The 19,247-nt window shown below is 39.0% G+C and overlaps 1 protein-coding gene across 6 annotated transcripts in view; it reads left to right on the plus strand.

The window, feature by feature from the left end:
- Positions 1-5,316: 5,316 nt before the first annotated feature.
- Positions 5,317-19,247, plus strand: part of Plekhh2 (pleckstrin homology, MyTH4 and FERM domain containing H2) — a 125,462-nt gene continuing 111,531 nt past the window's right edge. For 5 of the 6 annotated variants that reach the window (XM_020157403.2, XM_074049591.1, XM_074049593.1 and 2 more), the window contains exon 1: positions 5,317-5,440. The gene's annotated coding sequence lies outside the window, so the exon portion shown is untranslated. The remainder of the gene's footprint in view (positions 5,441-19,247) is intronic. The other variant, XM_074049590.1, reaches the window with a different exon arrangement.

A 19,247-nucleotide genomic window follows, 5' to 3' on the forward strand; every position in this document is an offset into this window, starting at 1 on the left:
CCAGACTCTCCACACCTGTTTAGCTAGTCTCTGTGTCCTTGGTAAATTTCCATTAAGTTCCCCCTATTCCTGTTCTGCTTGACCATTTTCTATTTCCTAACTTTCAGTCTCAGTGGGGGTCCAGCTAAGGTGGTGAGGTGAGGTTGAAGAGAGTCTTGCTTTCATCACAAACCTAAAGGATTGGGCAAACCATTGTGCCCAGGGCATTAGTATGGTATTAGTGGTATTAGTATGGTAGAACCTTGAAGAGGTGGGGCTTAGTGGAAGGTAATTAGGTCATAGGGCTCCACCTTCATGAATAGATTCCTGCTGTCTCATGAGAGGGGATTAGATTAGTTCTTTCAAGATTGTGATGTTATCAGGAAGTCAATGTGAGTCAATGCCCTGTATAGCTATCCTTATCTCAACCAGCAAAAACCCTTGTTCCTTCCTATTATTGCTTATACTCTCTCTACAACAAAATTAGAAATAAGGGCAAAATAGTTTCTGCTGGGTATTGAGGGGGTGGGAGAGGGAGGGGGCGGAGTGGGTGGTAAGGGAGGGGGTGGGGGCGGGGGGAGAAATGAACCAAGCCTTGTATGCACATATGAATAATAAAAGAAAAAAAAAAAGATTGTGATGTTATAAAAAGAGAGCCTGGCTTCTCTCCAGTCTCATGCTCCTCTTATCAAATTTGACTTCTTTCTTCCATTTATTCACACTTGCACCATGATGTCATCTGCTATGTTTTGACATAGCCAGAAGACCTACACCAGAGGCTGAACCAATGGGGCCACCCACTTTTGGACTTTCAACCTCTAAAACCTTGAACTGAAGTGTCATCTTTTCTTTACTATCTTCAAGTATTTTTTACGCTATGAAGAATCAGGTATTTTGATGCAGCAACACAAACTAACCTGGTCCATTCCACTGGAAAGACCAGGTTGCTTGTCTGTCTTCTTGCTTCCAGAAAATTTTTGGTGCCCAGGTTCTGCTGATTTCCTGGGGCACCCAAGCCTGTATCCCAGTCTTGTACTCCAGCCAGCTCTATTTTTTCTTCTCAATCTTCTTCTCCTTGTCTTTGATCTTTCCCCAGATGCTGGGGTTTCCACCTTCTCTGCTCCGGAAGTCACATGCTCATTCTAGTGGAACCAGTGTCTCCTCCCTCCTTGTTCCTTGTTTTGGATTTTATGTGTTGTTACATTAAAGAGGCAGCCCCTTCTTCCTTGATATGTACCCAAGTTCTTTATTTAGGCTCCCTCCAACCCCTCTGTCCTTGCTCTAAGTATGCCCAACGTTCAACAAATTACAAACTCTCCCTCTTTGCAGATTACCTTGAAACGGACACCCAAACCCAGAACTTTCTCCCTAACTCATCCTGACTAATTTCCTGCTCCTTTTCCTAGAAGTAGTTTACTCACACCCCATGTTGTGCTCAGCACCTCCAAGCCAGATCTCCTTCTTCCCCGTAACTAGTTCTTTATTCTCCTTGCTTTCCTATGCTCATCAGTTGCACCATCAATTCCCAGAACACCAACACAAAGCCTCCTGACTCTGGTGTTATTCCCTTCCAATCAGTTGTCAGTCCTTACAGATTCCATTTCTTGAAAGGAGGTTGTTTTAGTTTTTTTTAACAGTACTGGGGCCTGAACTCAGAACCTACACCTCAAGCCACTCCACCAGCCCTTTTTTTTTGTGATGGGCTGGCTTGGAGTCGAGATCCTCCCAATCTCTGCCTCCTGAGTGGGTAGGATTACAGGCGTGAGTCACCAGCACCTGGCTTTGAAAGGAGTTGAGATATATAGTAGTATTACTGTGAAATTTCTGTGGAGTCAGGAATTCTAGTTCCACTATTTAATGTCTGCATAACCTTCAGCCAGTTATTTAACCTTGCTGGAACACAGTGGAATTATCTGTCAGATGGGAATAATAATAATTGCACCTGTTACAGGGTTGTCATGTAATTATAGATGCTAAAGCATTTGGATCAGTGCCTGATGTAAGGGCCACCTGCTTATGATTTCTACTTTAGCCCCAAACCTTTTAGCCTCCATATCATTTTGACCAGGAGCACCCACCCTAGTCCTATCTGCATCGAACTCCTTCTGTCTCCTCCTGATTGTTCCTCCTTCTCCTAGTTGTCCTTTCTACCATGCTAGACAGAGCTTCCTGAAACCCAGCTTTGGTCAGTGATTGCTTCTCTACACCACCACCTCTACAAAGCTGCTCCCACCTCTCACTGGTATAACTAAATTAGCTCCCTAACTGGTCTCTTTGAATCTACTCTCGCTCTTTTCTAATCCTCTCTCTATATTCTTGCCACATCTGATTTTGTCAGGTCTCTGAGAAAAATGCTTCAAACGCTTCTGTGGATTTTCAGTGCTCTTGGAATAACATAGTCACAACCTAGCTACTCAAGGCACAACCTAGGGCTTATTAGAAATGCACAACCTTAGATCTGGGGCCAGATTTATTGATCCTGCATTAACCTGATTCCTATTAAAATGTGAAAAGCCCTTTCTTGAATGCCTCATGTGGTCTGGGCCTTTTTCCTTCGAGCCTCCTCATGCTATGTTCATCTCCTTATTGTTCATTGTGCCTCTGCCTCCATGACCTCCATTCAGTGTCCCAGATTTCTGAGGTCCTCCTCACCACAGGGCTTGGTACCTGCAGTTCCCACTCCCTGAAAAGCTCTTCCTATCATCTCTTTGCTTGCTCCATTCAAAGAAGGCCTCCTTGACTCCTGAGCTTGGGTCAGGCCCTCTTATTATTTAGTTCTATAGTAGATTGTACTTTTCCTTCAGAGCACCTGATGGAAATTGCAATTATATATTTATTTTGTGGGTATTTAGTGAATGCATCCTTTCTAGATAGCAATTCCATGAAGACAAAATAGCTGAATAAACTATGTCTTGCTCATTTTTGTATTCATCATGACTTACAACAGTGCCTAGAATATCCTAAGTGCTCAATAAAATGCATCCCTTGCAACATTTGTTCATTAATTCATCAAATACTTAGTGTGTTTCTATTATGTGCCAGGCACTGTGCTAGATGCTGGACATAAGTTAAAGAGAAAACCAGAAAGTGTTTCTAGCCTTGTGGCACTTACAATGTAGTGGGAGCAATGGACAACCAAAGAATCACAAATACAGAGAATATTATGACAGAGGCAAAACAAAAGTACATATTGCTATGAATATCATGAGGGCTGGTCAGAGATATTTTCTATCTGCTGTTACCTAATATAAAATCATAAAATTCCACAGGCATTTTTCTTTGTTAAAAAGCCTCTTTATTGTGATATAATTCACACTACATATACTTCACCCATTTAAACTGTGCACATTCATGGCTTATAGTATATTCACAGAGTTGTGCAATCCTTACCACATTTTTCAGAATGTTTTCATTGCCCCCAAAAATAACCTTACTCTCCTTGGCCATCACCTGCATCCTCTGCAGCCCAGGACAACCACCAATCCGCTCCCTGACTCTATGGATTTTCCCGTTCCAAATATTTCATGTAAATGAATCATATGATATGTGCTCTTTTGTGACTGGCTCCTTTCATTTAGCATAGTGTTTTCAAGACTTATCCAATATAGAATGCATAAGAACTTCATTTATTTTTTTTTTTAGAACTTCATTTATTTTTATTGCTGAATAATATTCCATTATTATTTCATTCTGACCAGGAGCACCCACCCTAGTCCTAAAAAATACACGGTTGTACCTTGTATTTTTTTAGCCCAGCCAGAAACAGGATGTTGGTCCACTTTTTTCTCCACAGCCAAACAAATTCAATTTGTCATGTTTCTACAAAAAGGTGACAGTAAGTAAATGTTGACTGAATCTTACAAGGGTAGCAGCCGTGTTTAGAAAGCTGCTTTTCATGACTGATTTTATTCACTAAGTTCTCTTAGTCTATTTAGTATTTCTGACTCACAAACGGAAGTGATTCTATTTTGGCATTCTTTCTCTTTCTCTTGCTTGGTCTCTACTGACTTGCTGCGTTAAATTATGCAAGTTACTTAAACTCTGTTTATTTAACTCCTGCCTGCTCTTAAAATTAGCCCAGTTGAGCCCTGCTTGTTTGCCAAGGCTGTTTGGAGACAATTTTTCATATGATACGCATCATCAGCTCCCACAGAAGGCAAAAGGAATTTGATGTGTGGGGGTAGTCTGGGATCTAGTCCAAAACTAGTGCTCATCTGGAAGAAATATGGAAGCCTGATACTGGCTTGCTAGTCTTTTAGTTGTTTTCACTTATTGCCTACCCTTTGTGGAACTTTGTAAATTTCTCTGTTTTTTAATATAGAATGAGATAATGAAGAAAAAAAGATTGGAGTGGAAAAAGCCTTCTGATACCTTTTATTGGCCAACTGTGAATCAAAGAGCGTAATTTGTTTGACCTAGTTTTATAATTTACCTAACATCCAGAATTTCTTCTCTCTCTCTGTTTCCTCCCCACCAAATTGGTCTCTCTATACCCAGCTTGGGTCGTGAAATCCAACTAGATTTAAATGATCACTCATCTACTTATGCATTATATTCTGTGCTGCGTGCAGAGGAGGATACAAAAAGAACGCAAATCCTTGCTTTGAAATGCTGGCAGTATAATAAAAAGACATGGTTGGAACATAGGCAGAATGAGAAAGTGCCAAGAGGGGCAAAAACCTAGGAGTTTGGGGAGCAGACACAAGAGATTTCTGCTAGGTGGAGCCACAGACTTGATCCCATGGAGACTGTTTTGAGCTGTGTGGGGAGGATTGTTGTGACTTTAAGGTGGGGATAGGAAACAGCATGTAAACGTCCCCAGTGGGCTTCCTGGGGAGGTAGGGAGATAAGCACCAGTGGTTTGAGGTGTGTGAAAGGTTGCTGTGAAAACTAAACCCGAACAATTAGGATGGAGGCCCTGACAATCAGATAAGAAAATCTGTTCTTGATAACTTAAGTGAAAGAAAGCCAGTGAAGGTCTTTGGCAAAGTGTACATCAAAACAGTTCTTAAGGACAACTAACCCGGCGGAGGATGAAGGATGGATTGGCTGGAGGACAGAATTCAGGCTGGGAGACTAAGCAAGAGGGTGGTACAGTGTCCAATCAAGGTACAGGGAATGGAATGGAAACGAGGTGACCAACTGCCACAACAGGCTCTTGATGTCTAGGTGTTGGAAAAGCTAAAGACAGACCTTTCGAGACAGAACTCCCTCTTGGGGTGGGGGAACTGGGAGGAGCCAAAATTATAATCACACCCTCCAGTGTCGTCAAGTGGCCGATAGCGACCTTTGATTGGCTAGTTGGACCGCCAATCCTGGGGAGAGGCGGTGCCTTGCCCCCGCCCGCCCCACTCGGGGCTCCGAGTGGGACGGGCGCGGGTTGAGAGCTGAGAGAGCCTGGGGAGCGCGGGACCAGGCGCCGCCAGGAATTGGGTTGCTGCCGCTGGGGCCCGCAGCAGAGGTAGGCAGGTGGGAAGGGCCTGGAGCCGAGGGGCGACCCCAGCGCCTGCGCCCTCCTGGGGTCTCCGACCACCCTGAGAGCGCGCGGTCCCTGGGGGCTGCAGAGCCGTGGATGGGGGCGACGGATGGAGCGGCGGGCAGGGACATAGATGCGCGGGTGGCGCGGGACGCGCTGCCTTCGCGTCCTCAGGGGTAGGCTGGGGAGGCGGCCGGCAGCCTTACGTCCCCGGGGCTCCTGTGACGTTTTGTTTGAAAACTGGGGCTCGGGCTGTGGCACCGCGCGGGTGGTTGTCGGGGGCGCAGCGGCGCAACCCGCGTCCCCGCGCGATAAGGATGCTGCGGCTCGGCCCCGGCTTCTGGGGAGCCCCGCGGTGACCTCCGGGACCACACTGCTCATTTCTTACGCCTCAAGTTGCCGGAATGTCACAGCGCCCTAGGATGACCTGCCCTGGGACGCCGCAGCGGCCCCCGAAGTTAGTAGAGCGGACTTTTAACCGAGGTTTTCCGTGAACCACATGCTGTGGGAAGGAAGAGAGGTACAACCATTTGCGTTGTAAAAAAAAAAAAAAAAAGAAGAAGAAGAAGAAGGAAAGAAAAATAATGCTCCAGGGCTGGGCTACCTGCGGGTCACTGCTTTCTTTGTGAAAATTCCAGTCTTTGTAAGCCTGGACCGTGTGTCCTCCAGGAGTGTGAGGCCAGATCAGGCTGTCCAACAGCCAGTGCCACCTAAGGGCAGGCGTGGCCCAAGTGGGACGAGGTGGTGGAGGTCAGGTTCTCCAAACAAGGCATGCTTCAGTTTAGTCAAGAAAGACATCTTTTCTACTCTAGAAAGAAAGAAAAAATAAATGCAGTTACATGGCTTAGTTAAGCTGTCCCTTAAGAGAAGAAAACTAAATAATACCAGAGGTTGATCTTCAACTTCATCAGCATAAGCCTAAGTAGATGAATTCTTTCATTTCTTTTTCTTTCCTTTTTGGGATTTAGAAGAGAAACAGGAAGTCAGAGATTCAGAGAAAAGAGCATTCACTCCACAATTGTAAACAGTTTATTTTATCCAGTAAATATTTCCAAAAGTCATTGGGGGTATTTGGAAAATCGTAACTTTTTTTCCTGTCCCCTACAGAGAAGGTAGATCACTTTCAAATTCAAAATTTAGATATATTTAAGAATTAGTTTTAGCTCCCAAAGCTGTATAGTTCTATAACATCAGTGGTAATGAAAGAGGATGGTGTACATAGTTCAAAATTAGAATTCTTAGCTACTCAAGATGGTGTGTTCACACAACATTTGCTTTATACTTGTTAACTAACTGAAATGACAGAATGAAACAAGGAAATCAGGTGTCTAGACAAAAGTGTGGGCCATCATGAATCCAATCTGCAGTTCCGAACGTTTTCTTAGGAGCCAATTAATAGGGGATGCAGATGTTAAATGCCAATTTAATAATACTCTCCAGGCTTTACTACTTCACTATAAAATATATAATTACTGTAACTAAAGAAATAAGTTGATGTATTTAACTTTGAATTCATTTTTATGGCAAAGAATTCTAGGTAAGACTTATGTTCCATACTTTTCATATTTGAGGTTAACAGTTACCTTCAATTATTTTATTTAATGGTGAAATTCTTGGCAGGGATAACCACACGTAATGGATCATTAAATTTGTATATGTGGTCCTAGTCTATGACCATTTAAATTGCTTTTCTTATTTGTAAATATATGCTCTTTTTTATTAAGATATAATTCACAAATCATAAAATTCACCCTTTTAAAATGCGTAACAGTTCAGGAGTTTTTAGTATATTTGCAAGGTTGTGCAAGCATCATGACTATTTAATTCTAAAATACTTTCATTACACCTAAAAGAAACTCCATAGTAGTACTTAGTCCCCTTTGCCTTCGAAGCACTGACCTGCTTTCTCTCTCTTTGGGTTTGCTTATTTTTGACCTTTTACATAAATGAAATCATACAGTATGTAGCCTTTTGTGTCTGGCATCTTTTACTTAGAATACTGTTTTCAAGGTTCATGCATTGTTGTAGTAGTGCTCTATTTCTTTTGTATGAATGAATGATGTTCCACTATGTGGATATGTCACATTTTGTTTATCCATTCATCTGATGGTGGTCATGTAAGTTGTTTCTACTTCGAGGCTATTGTGAATAATGGTGCTGTGAACATTTGTGTACAAGAGGTGCTGTGGACCATGTATTCACTTCCCTTGGATACATACTTAGCATTGGATTTGCTGGGTCCTACAACTTTTCTTTTTATTGTTTCTTTTTTTTCATTTTTATTAGGATATATTTGTTGTATAAGGGGGATTCATTGTGACAATTCTGAATAGGCTTACATTGTATATTGGTTAGACTGCCCCCACCATTCCCCACCGCCACCCTCCCCACCCCTGCAACCTCCTCCCCACCTCACTTTAAGCAATTGCAGGTTTCATTGTTCTGTTTTTTGTATATGCATATAAATTTCCATCAACCATATTCCCTCACCTTCATCTTCTTCATTCACCCTCTCTACCTCAAGAACCCCCCCCCACATAAATACACTGTATCTATTCTACAGTCCTGTCTTTCATTATTAATTCCAAAGTCAGTGTTCAAAGAGGTTTCTCGAAGTATCCCCTCTGTGAGTATACTTTACTTTGGTCAATTCAACCCCTTTCATTTCTCTCTCTTATCCTTTGCCTTCTTCACCCCCCTCCTCTTCATTATTCAACAGCTTTCAATATATATCCTTACAGCCTCTGCCTGCACAGATGTGATATATTTTGATATTATTGACTACCATGCTCTTTTCCTTTCCCTTCTTCCTCAAGTTCCATAGAGTAGTTCCACTATTACAAACATATTCTATATATAAGTTTGTATATGATCATGTTTGTCTTTGTGTATATGTTTATCTTTTGTATCTGTCTTCCATATATGAGAGATAATATGCGGCCTTTGTCTTCTGAACCTGGCTTACTTCACTTAACATGATGTCCTATGATTGTATCCTTTTACCCTCAAACCATATAGTTTCATTCTTCCTTTTGGCTGAATCAAATTCCATTTCTTAATGCATTCATCAGTTGTAGGGTGTCTGGGTTGTTTCCATAGCTTGGCTATTGTGAGCAGTGTTGTAAAAACATTGGTGTGCAAGTGTGTCTTTTGTATACTACTTATGTTCCTTCTGGTATATGCCCAGGAGTGGTATCACTAGGTCATATGGCTGTTCTACTTTTAGTTTTTTAAAGAATTTCCATACTGCTTTCCATAATGGTTTTACTAATTTCCATTTCCACCATTAGCATATAAAGGTTCCTGTGTCCTCACATCCTTGCCAGGGTTTGTTGTTTGTGTTCTTTTTTTAAAATTTATTTACTTATTTTTTATTCATATGTGCATACAATGTTTGGGTCATTTCTCCCCCCTCCTCTCACCCCCTCCCTTGCCACCCCCCCTGCCCCTTCCCTCTCCCTCCCACCCCCTCGATACCCGGCAGAAACTATTTTGCCCTTATTTCTAATTTTGTTGTAGAGAGAGTATAAGCAATAATAGGAAGGAACAAGGGTTTTTGCTGGTTGAGATAAGGATAGCTATACAGGGAGTTGACTCACATTGATTTCCTGTGCGTGTGTGTTACCTTCTAGGTTAATTCTTTTTGATCTCACCTTTTCTCTAGTTCCTGGTCCCCTTTTCCTATTGGCCTCAGTTGCTTTTAAGGTATCTGCTTTAGTTTCTCTGCGTTAAGGGCAACAAATGTTATCTAGTTTTTTAGGTGTCTTACCTATCCTCACCCCTCCCTTGTGTGTAAAGCTTTTATCATGTGCTCAAAGTCCAATCCCCTTGTTGTGTTTGCCCTTGATCTAATGTCCACATATGAGGGAGAACATACGATTTTTGGTCTTTTGGGCCAGGCTAACCTCACTCAGAATGATGTTCTCCAATTCCATCCATTTACAAGCGAATGATAACATTTCGTTCTTCTTCATGGCTGCATAAAATTCCATTGTGTATAGATACCATATTTTCTTAATCCATTCGTCAGTGGTGGGGCATCTTGGCTGTTTCCATAACTTGACTATTGTGAATAGTGCTGCAATAAACATGGGTATGCAGGTGCCTCTGGAGTAACCTGTGTCACAGTCTTTTGTGTATATCCCCAAGAGTGATATTGCTGGATCAAATGGTAGATCAATGTCTAGCTTTTTAAGTAGCCTCCAAATTTTTTTCCAGAGTGGTTGTACTAGTTTACATTCCCACCAACAGTGTAAGAGGGTTCCTTTTTCCCCGCATCCTCGCCAACACCTGTTGTTCGTGGTGTTGCTAATGATGGCTATTCTAACAGGGATGAGGTGGAATCTTAGTGTGGTTTTAATTTGCATTTCCTTTATGGCTAGAGATAGTGAGCATTCTTTCATGTGTTTTTTGGCCATTTGAATTTCTTGTTTTGAGAAAGTTCTGTTTAGTTCACTTGCCCATTTCTTTATTGGTTCATTAGTTTTGGGAGAATTTAGTTTTTTAAGTTCTCTATATATTCTGGTTATCAGTCCTTTGTCTGATGTGTAGCTGGCAAATATTTTCTCCCACTCCGTGGGTGATCTCTTCAGTTTAGAGACCATTTCTTTTGTTGAGCAGAAGCTTTTTAGCTTTATGAGGTCCCATTTATCTATGCTATCTCTTAGTTGCTGAGCTGCTGGGGTTTCATTGAGAAAGTTCTTGCCTATACCTACTTCCTCCAGAGTATTTCCTACTCTTTCCTGTATCAACTTTAGAGTTTGTGGTCTGATATTAAGATCCTTGATCCATTTTGAGTTAATATTGGTATAGGGTGATATACATGGATCTAGTTTCATTTTTTTGCAGACTGCTAACCAGTTTTCCCAGCAGTTTTTGTTGAAGAGGCTGCTATTTCTCCATCGTATATTTTTAGCGCCTTTGTCAAAGACAAGTTGGTTATAGTTGTGTGGCTTCATATCTGGGTCCTCTAATCTGTTCCACTGGTCTTCATGTCTGTTTTTTTGCCAGTACCATGCTGTTTTTGTTGTTATTGCTTTGTAATATAGTTTGAAGTCAGGTATCGTGATACCTCCTGCATTGTTCTTTTGACTGAGTATTGCCTTGGCTATTTGTGGCTTCCTGTGTTTCCATATAAATTTCACGGTAGATTTTTCGATCTCTTTAATGAATGTCATTGGAATTTTGATGGGAATTGCATTAAACATGTAGATTACTTTTGGGAGTATCGACATTTTTACTATGTTGATTCTACCAATCCATGAGCATGGGAGATCTCTCCACTTTCTATAGTCTTCCTCAATCTCTTTCTTCAGAAGTGTATAGTTTTCCTTGTAGAGGTTGTTGACATCTTTTGTTAGGTTTACACCTAGGTATTTGATTTTTTTTGAGGCTATTGTAAATGGAATTGTTTTCATACCTTCTTTTTCAGTTTGCTCATTGTTAGTGTATAGAAATGCCAATGATTTTTCTATGTTGATTTTATATCCTGCTACCTTTCTATAGCTATTGATGGTGTCTAGAAGCTTTTGATGAGAGTTTTTTGGGTCTTTAAGATATAGGATCATGTCATCTGCAAATAGGGATATTTTGACAGTTTCTTTCCCTGTTTGTATTCCTTTTATTCCTTCTTCCTGCCTAATTGCTCTGGCTAGGAATTCCAGTACTATGTTGAATAGGAGTGGAGATAGTGGGCATCCTTGTCTAGTTCCTGATTTTAGAGGGAATGGTTTCATTTTTTCTCCATTAAGTATAATGCTGGTTGTAAGTTTGTCATATATATCTTTTATAATGTTGAGGTACTTTCCTTCTATTCCTAGTTTTCTTAGAGCTTTTATCATGAAATGGTGTTGGATCTTATCATAGGCTTTTTCTGCATCTATTGAGATGATCAAGTGGTTTTTGTCTTTGCTTCTGTTAATGTGGTTTATTACGTTTATTGATTTTCGTATGTTGAACCACCCCTGCATCCCTGGGATGAAGCCTACTTGGTCGTGGTGAATAATCTTTTTGATGTGTTGCTGAATTTGGTTTGCCATTATTTTGTTGAGGATTTTTGCATCAATGTTCATTAAGGAGATTGGCCTTTAGTTCTCCTTTTTGGAGGTGTCTTTGCCTGGTTTTGGGATAAGTGTAATACTGGCTTCATAAAATGTGTTAGGCAGTTTTCCTTCCCTTTCTATTTCATGGAACAGTTTAAGGAAGGTTGGTATCAGTTCTTCTTTAAAGGTCTGATAGAATTCAGCAGAGAATCCATCAGGTCCTGGACTTTTCTTTTTGGGGAGACTCTTGATTGCTGCTTCAATTTCATTTTGTGTTATAGATCTATTCAGGTGATTAATTTCCTCTTGGTTCAGTTTTGGATGGTCATATGTATCTAGAAATCTGTCCATTTCTTTAAGAGTTTCAAATTTATTTGAATATAGGTTCTCGAAGTAGTCTCTGATGATTTCCTGGACTTCCATGGTGTTTGTTGTTATGTCCCCTTTTGCATTCCTGATTCTACTAATTTGGGTTTTTTCTCTCCTCATTTTAGTCAGTTTTGCCAGGGGTCTGTCGATCTTGTTTATTTTTTCAAAGAACCAACTTTTTTTTTTCTTTAATTCTTTGTATGGTTTTTTTTGCTTTCTATTTTGTTTATTTCAGCTCTTATTTTTATTATTTCTCTCCTATTTATTTTGGGATTTGCTTGTTCTTGTTTTTCTAGGAGTTTGAGATGTATCATTAGGTCATTGATTTGGGATCTTTCAGTCTTTTTAATATATGCACTGATAGCTATAAACTTTCCTCTCAGGACTGCCTTAGCTGTGTCCCATAGGTTCCAGTAGGTTGTGTTTTCATTTTCATTGACTTCCAGGAACTTTTTAATTTCCTCTTTTATTTCATCGATGACCCATTGTTCATTAAGTAATGAGTTATTCAATTTCCAGCTGTTTGCATGTTTTTTGTCTTTACTTTTGTTGTTGAGTTCTAGTTTTTTTGCAGTGTGATCAGATAGTATGCATGGTATAATTTCTATTTTCTTATATTTGCTGAGGCTTGCTTTGTGCCCTAGGATATGATCTATTTTAGAGAAGGTTCCATGGTGTGCTGAGAAGAATGTATATTGTGTAGAAGTTGGATGAAATGTTCTGTATACCTCAAGTAGGTCCATTTGATCTATTGTATATTTTAGATCTTGGATTTCTTTATTGATTTTTTTGTTTGGATGACCTACGTATTGATGATAATGGGGTGTTAAAGTCTCCCACAACCACTGTGTTGGAGTTAATATATACTTTTAGGTCTTTCAGGGTATGTTTGATGAAATTGGGTCCATTGACATTGGGTGCATATAGGTTGAAAATTGTTATTTCCTTTTGGTCTATTTCCCTTTTTATTAGTGTGGAATGTCCTTCTTTATCTCATTTGATCAATGTAGGTTTGAAGTCTACTTTGTCAGAGATAAGTATTGCTACTCCTGCCTGTTTTCGGGGTCCATTGGTTTGGTAAATCTTCTTCCAACCTTTCAACCTAAGCCTATGCTTATTTCTGTCAGTGAGACGGGTCTCCTGTAAGCAACAAATTGTTGGATCTTCCTTTTTAATCCATTTTGTCAAATGGTGCCTTTTGATGGGTGAATTAAGTCCATTAACATTAAGTGTTAGTACTGATAGGTATGTGGTGATTCCTGTCATTTAGTTGTATGTGGTGATTCCTGTCATTTAGTTGTCTTAGTTGTTTGAGGTTACTCTCTACTTTCTTGCTGTTTCTTTTCCTGTAGTTTGGTGCTGCCTGTCCTTTCATGGCTATGTTGGGTTTCACTTCTTTCTGTGTGCAGAATCCCTTGAAGAATCTTTTGTAGTGGTGGCTTTGTGGTCACATATTGTTTTAGTTTCTGCTTATCATGGAAGACTTTTATTGCTCCATCTGTTTTGAATGATAGTTTTGCTGGGTAGAGTATCCTGGGGTTGAAGTTATTTTCATTCAGTGCCTGGAAGATCTCTCCCCAAGCTCTTCTTGCTTTTAATGTTTCTGTTGAGAAGTATGCTGTGATTTTGATGGGTTTACCTTTGTATGTTATTTGTTTTTTCTCTCTTACAGCCTTCAATATTCTTTCCTTAGTTTCTGAACTTGTTGTTTTAATGATGATATGTCGTGGGGTAGTTCTATTTTGATCTGGTCTGTTTGGTGTTCTGGAGGCCTCTTGCATCTGTATGGGAATAGCTTTCTCTAGATTTGGGAAATTTTCTGTTATTATTTTGTTGAATATATTTCACATTTCCTTTTCTTGCACCTCTTCTTCTTCTTCAATGCCCATGAGTCTCAAGTTTGGTCTTTTGATGGAGTCAGTGAGTTCTTGCATTTTCTTTTCACAGGTCTTGAGTTGTTTAATTAATAGTTCTTCAGTTTTTTCTTTAATTACCATTTCGTCTTCAAGTTCTGAGATTCTGTCTTTTGTTTGTTCTATTCTGCTGGATTGGCCTTCTGTTTTGTTTTGCAATTCTATTTCGTTCTTTTTTCTGAGGTTTTCCATATCCTGGGTCGTTTCCTCTTTAATGTTGTCTATTTTTGTCCTGAGTTCATTTATCTGTTTATTAATTGTGTTCTATGTTTCACTTTGGTGTTTATACAGTGCTTCTATGGTTTCCTTTATTTCTTCTTTTGCTTTTTCAAATTCTCTATTTTTGTTGTCTTGGAATTTCTTGAGTGTCTCCTGTACATTTTGGTTGACCATATCCAGTATCATCTCTATAAAATTCTCATTGTTTACCTGTATTATTTCTTCTTTTAGTTTATTCTTGTGGGCTTCATTGGGTTCTTTGGCATAGTTTATCTTCATTTTGTTGGAGTCTGGATCTGAGTATCTTTTTTCTTCATTTCCCTCTGGTTCTTGTACTAACTTTTTGCTGTGGGGAAACTGGTTTCTCTGTTTTTTCTGTCTTCTGTTTGTGTTCTTGATGATAGCCTTTCTAACTGGGTGAGATGAAATCTTAGTTTAGTTTTGATTTGCATTTCTTTAATGGCCAACGAAGTTGAACATTTACTTCTTCATATATTTATTGGACATTTGTTGGGTCTTATAACTTTTGTTTAAACTTTTTTTTTTCTTTTGAGTGACTAGGGTTTGATCCAAGGGCCTCACATTTGCTAGGCAAGCAAGCTACCACTTGAGCTACATCACCAGCCCTTTTTGTTTTAGTTTATTTTTAGATAGTGGGCCAAGTGGGCCAGCCTTGGTCTTCAATCTTTCCATCTCTTCCTCCTGTGTACCTGGGATTACAGTGTATCCTACCCCACACAGCTTGTTTGTTGAGATGGAGTCTCACTAACTTTTTGCCCAGGCTGGCCTTGAACTACAAACCTCCCTATGTCCAAGTAGCTAGGATTATAGACATGTACTACCATGACCAGCTATGTTGAAACTTTTGAAGAACTGTTCAACTGTCTAAAAAGCAGATGTAACATTTGTGCAATAACACCAGCAATGTCTGATGATTACAGTTTCTTCACATTCTCACCAATACTTATTAGTGTATGTTCTTTTTCATTTCATTTAGTCCATCCTTTTTTTTTTTTTTTTTTTTTTTTGGCTATATTGGGGATTGAACTCAGGGCCCTTGAGCTACTCCACCAGCCCTTTTTTTTGTGTTGGGTTTTCTTGAGATAGGGTCTCACAGAACTATTTGCCCAGGCTGGCTTTGAACCGCAATCCTCCTTCTCTCTGCCTCCTGAGTAGCTAGGATTACAGGTGTGAGCCACCGGCGCCTGGCTGTCCATCCTTTTTGGTGTGAAGTGGAGTGTCATTATGACTTTGATTTTTCACTCCCCTCTAGCTATGGTGTTGAATATATTTTCATGTGCTTATTGGCCATTTGCCAATTTCCTTAGGAGAAATACCTATTCATATACGGCATCCATTTTTAATTGGGTTGTCTTTTTTTTATTGATTGAGTTATATGAATCTCTTACAAATTCTAGAGACAAGTGCCTTATCAGATGTATTATTTGCAGATTTTTTTCCCCCATTTCTATAGGTTAGTTTTTCACTTTTTTCCTGTTGGTACTGGTTATTTTTGAACTCAGTCTTGTGCTTGCTAGGTGGGTATTCGACCCCTTGAGCCATGCCTGTTTTGCTTTAGTTATTTTTGAATTTGTGTGTGTGTGTAACCTCTGCAGTCTCCCACATAGCTGGAATGACAGGTGTGCCACTAGGCCTACCTGGCTATTGACTGAGATGGAATCTTGCCCAAGCTGACCTTGTACTGTGATCCTTCCAAATTCCACCTCCCAAGTAGGTGGGATTACCATCGTGAGTCACTGCACCCATCGTATTTTTGCGTTGTTTTGATAGTGACCTTTGAAGTTCAAAATTCTGTTTTTCGCCTTTTATTTTTATTTATTGTTGTGCTGGGTGGGGTTACATTGTTGCATTTACAAACATTCTTACAGTATATCAAATATATCATACTTTAATTCATCCCCTCTACCGTTCTCCTTTATGGAGTTCAAAATTCTTAAGTTTTGATTAGATCTAATTTAACCATCCCTTTTTGATTACCTGTTCTTCAGGTTATATCTGAGAAATGGTTCCTAAATTCAAAATCATGAAGACTTACACCTGTTTTAGAGCTTTGGCTCTTACATTTAGGCCTTTGATTCATTTTGTGTTAATTTGTGTATGCAGCATGAGGTAGGGCTTCAAATTCATTCTTTTGCATGTGGAAAACCAGTTGCCCCAATATCATTTGTTGAAAATGCTATTCTTTCCCTATTGAGTGATTTTGGTACTCTTGCCAAAAATCTGTTGACTGTAAATGTGAGGTTTTATTTCTGGATTTAACTTTATTTCAGTGATCTATATGTCTGTCGTTACGTAAGTAGCATAGTCTTGAGTAGTACAGCTTTGTAGTAAGTTTACAAATTTGAACATGAGAGTCCTCAAACTTTTCGAGATGTTTTGGCTATTCTGAGTCTCCAAATTTCCAGGTCAATTTCTGCAAAAAAAAAAAAAATCTGTTGGAATATTTGTAGGATTTGGGTATTTATTTATATCTTTAATGTCTTTCAATGATGCTTTGAAATTTTTCAGAGTACAAGTCTTGCTCTTGTTTTGTTACATTTATAAGTGAAATATTTTCTTCATTTAGTTTTTTGATTTTTCCTTGTTAGTGTATAGAAGAATAGTTGATTTTTGTATAGTGATAGAAGGAAGTCCTTCCTTCCTTCCTTCCTTCTATAATCATGTCATCTGCTGATAGTGATAGTTTTACTTCCTTTCTAAATCTGGAAGGTTTTTATTTTGTTTCCTTGGCCCTGGCTAAAATCTCTACAACAATGTTATATAAAAGTAGTGAGAACAGATAGCCTGTCTTTTCCTGATTTTAGTGGGAAGACTTTCAGTCATTTCAAAAAGTGTGCTATCAGTAGTGGGCTTTTGTATCTTTTATCAGAGTGAGGAAATTCCCTTCTATTGCTAGTGTGTTTAATGTTTTTATTATGAAGGCATGTTGGACTTTGTGAAATGTTTTTGTTTTCTGTGTTATTGAAATGATAATGCATTTTTTGTCCTTTATTCTATTTATATGGTACATTACCTTGGTTGATTTTCATTTGTTGAAAAATGTGTACTCTCTGTTATTTTTAGACCTGTAGGCTGGGGGTGTAGCTCAGTGGTGGAGCACTTGCCTAGCATGCATAGGTTCTGAGTTCAATCTCAGCACTACAAACAAAACAAATCAAAATAACAAAATCACCTGTAGGCATTTTACACTGGAATATACACAAGTTATTCTAAATGTAGAGGAAAAATTGACCAACATAAAATAGTCTCCTTGTTGCTTAAAATAGAAGAGTGTCCCTACATTTTTGGACAATTGTGTGAATGGTTCAAGAATTAAAGACATTTATTTCATGATTTTTTTTTGTGGGGTGGGGTTAGGTGCTCTAGTACTTGAGCCATACCTCCAGTCTGTTTTGCTGGGGGTTATTTTGGATATAGGATCTTACAAACTATTTTCCTGAACTGGCCTCCAAATTTGATTCCCCCAGTCTCAGCCTCTCAAGTAGCAAGGGTTATAGGTATGAGTCACCAGCACCTGGCTCATGACTACTTTTTTTTTGTGGTACTGGGGTTTGAACTTAGGGCCTCATGCTTGCTAGGTAGGTGCCCTACCACTTGAGCCACTCTGCCAGTTCACTATTTTTTATCTTAATATTTCATTGAATTTCTTCCTCTGTCCTGTAAATTTTACTGCTAATGAAGTAACAAATGGAGAAAAAGATTGTGACTGAAAAACTGCATTATCTCCCCAGTAACCACACAAAAAAGAAAGAAAAAGAAAAAATACATTATTCACTCCCAAATCATTGATAGAAAATATGAAACATTAATAGTAAATTTCAATATGGATAGTGTAAAATATTAAATTTCAGTACAGAAATTTAAAATGGCTAATATCCTAAAAAACAAAACAAAAAAACCCCCAAACCCTCGGAAAACAGTAAGGTTTGGTTTCTAAAACAGCAAAGAAACAAAACAGAATAATTTCCAACTTTATAGTAAGTTCCCTTAAACCATGGCTAGGACTTAAAGGCTTCCTGAAGTTTTGAGATGGTTGGGGTGATCTTAATAAGAGGTGTAGCCTTTGTAGAACAATTCTGCTTATATTTATTTATTTCTAAATTTTTGAGTGAAAACTGGCTTAAGCACCAGTAACATGCCAGGAAAACCATCTAGTGGGTCTTTAATAGCATGCTGTTTTTAAAAATTGGTATAGGCTAAGTGAGGGGGATATATTGCACTAAATGCTAGGGAAAGAAACTTAGTTATATTTTTATAAAACATACACTCTTTTTTTAAAAAAGGAGTAGAATACTATTTCAACTCCAGTGCCCTTCTGATTGTGAGAGTTTTACTGTCACAAGTTCTTCAGGATTGGGGATTGGCTCCTGCAGGAGATCTATTCCTCATGCATATTTCATCAGTTCATAGCAAAAGCAATGTAGAAATGCATTATTTGGCTATTTGTTAAAAAGCCTGATAAAACCTTTGTTAGCAAACATTTAAAACTACTTTCATGAATCCTAAAGCCAGGAGTAATCAAGTAACACTTCAGGATTTCAGAACCACTTCCCTGGCCGCTTGTCTTCCTCCCTACAGTGCTTCTCCCTGGGGTTAGTGTCCAAAAGGAACATGAGTATCATGGAAAATGCTGAGTCCAGATTTACTTAGCGTAGATGATTCCACAGTTCATATTTATAGTTTTTTTCTTACACCAAGTAAAAATGATGCAAACTTGTCCAGATCACAATAATTTAGCTAGTTAAATATGTCAAGGGACTTCTGGTTTTAAAGACAGTCTGGACCTGGACAAATTTAAGAGTGGCTGTAAGTAATACTTTTAATACAAACCTGAGTCTTAGTTGCAACAGTGATATGGTGTTTTTTTAGGTTATATAACCCTAGTAGCAATTGAATCAAACTAATACTTCTATCAATTTCAGAGTGTGGTAAACTTATGAGCTGGTTGATTTAAAAAGTCTTACCTGTTGGGCAGAGTAAAATAATAATAATAGGCTATGTTTGTTCTGTGCTATTGCACTGTTGACAGTTCTGTTAGTAGAGGCAGTATTTCAGTTCCTCACAACCTGCCCATGAAGAAGAATGGTTTGTGATTTTTCAGCACCTCTCTTTTTCTACATTGGGTAAACTGAAACTTACAAAGGTTAAGTAGAACAGTTGGACTTCCCCTCTGTCTTCTTGTTTCTCACTAAGTTCTTTCCATAAGCCATAACAAGTTCTGGAATTTAT

Source organism: Castor canadensis, chromosome 12, assembly GCF_047511655.1.
Source record: "Castor canadensis chromosome 12, mCasCan1.hap1v2, whole genome shotgun sequence".
NCBI classification, from domain to species: domain Eukaryota; kingdom Metazoa; phylum Chordata; class Mammalia; order Rodentia; family Castoridae; genus Castor; species Castor canadensis.